This window comes from Triticum dicoccoides, chromosome 4A (assembly GCF_002162155.2).
Source record: "Triticum dicoccoides isolate Atlit2015 ecotype Zavitan chromosome 4A, WEW_v2.0, whole genome shotgun sequence".
Classification (NCBI taxonomy): Eukaryota; Viridiplantae; Streptophyta; class Magnoliopsida; order Poales; family Poaceae; genus Triticum; species Triticum dicoccoides.
Window position 1 is genome coordinate 559,566,052 of NC_041386.1, and position 1,702 is coordinate 559,567,753.

The following is a 1,702-nucleotide window of genomic DNA, read 5'->3' on the forward strand; positions in this document are numbered from 1 at the left end:
GGAGGAAAGGAATGGGTCCTTGATAGTGTATGTACTGATCATATGACCGGAGACAAGGATATGTTTTGTGAGCTTGCTGAAAACGACGACCCTCGGAAGTACGTCACTTTTGGTGATAACTCAAAGGGTAAGGTGGTTGGCCTTGGTAAGGTGGCCATCTCACATGATAGCTCCATACAAAATGTTATGCTCGTTGAATCTCTTGGCTACAATTTACTTTCCATATCTAGACTTGCTGATTTTGGTTTCAATGTCCTATTTATTGAAGTAGATTGCCAAGTGTTTCGTAGAGATAATCATAAAATGGTCTGTACCGGTATATGTAGAGGTGATCTATAGATTGTTGATTTCACTAAAAAGGCTCAACCTAGAACTTGCTTAATTGCTAAATCTTCTAAAGGTTGGTTGTGGCATAGAAGATTAGGTCATGTGGGCATGCGAAATCTTGATAAGCTTATTAAAGGTAATCATATACTTGGAGTAAAAGATGTTATATCTGACAAGGATAGATTGTGAAGTGCTTGTCAAGCAGGAAAACAAGTCGGAGGAAGTCATCCTATAAAGAACATCATGACCACGAGGAGACCGCTTGAGCTACTTCATATGGATCTCTTTGGTCCCAATGCCTACAAAAGTCTCGGGGGAAACTCATTTGGTCTAGTTATAGTCGATGATTTTTCAAGATTTACGCGGGTGTTCTTTCTTGATGATAAATGGTAGGTCCAAAAGATCTTCAAGAACTTCGCTAGGAAGGCCCAAAATCAATTTGAAGTGAAGATCAAGAAGGTTAGCAGCGACAATGGAACGGAGTTCAAGAACGCAAATGTGGATACCTTTCTTGACGAAGAAGGGATTTCACACGAGTTCTCGGCTACGTACACGCCTCAACAAAATGGAGTTGTTGAGAGGAAGAACCAAACTCTTATCGAGATGGAAAGAACGATGCTTGATGAGTACAAGACTCCAGAACACTTTTGGGCGGAAGTGGTTGAGACGGCTTGTCATGCAACAAATCGCTTGTATCTTCACAAGCTACTCGGCAAGACGGCATACGAGCTCCTCACCGGTAACAAACCCCAAGTTGGATACTTTCGAGTATTTGGCTCCAAGTGTTACATTCTTGATAAGCATCGTTGTTCTAAATTTTCTCCTAAATCTCATGAGGGTTTCCTACTTGGTTATGGCTCAAAGTCTCACACTTACCGTGTCTACAACAATTTCACTCGAAAGGTTGAAGAGATGGTAGATGTGAAGTTTGATGAATCTAATGGCTTGCAAGTAGAGCAATTGCCAATTGATGTAGGAGACAAAGACCCCTCGGAAGCAATCCAAGACTTGTCTATTGGCAAGATTCGTCCAAAGGAGGTGAAGGAGAGTACCTCCACTACTGCAGGATGCTGCTAACGCGACACTACAATCAGAGACCCTTTGAGAAACTGTGTGCGATGCAATAATCGCAAACGGTGCTGTATGAAAACCGTCAGAAATGATGCAAACATTTGCGATGAATGATACATCAAACACGGTTCAGATTATAGTTGCGTGTGTGATGAGGGGCATACGGTTGATCTGTATGAAATATTTGCGATGAGACAGAACAACAAAAACGGGCAGCCAGATCAAGGTGTGTGCGATATACGGTATACAGTTCGGTCCGATGAACTGTTTGCGATGAGTGAGGTGAACACAAACGATTCAGCAT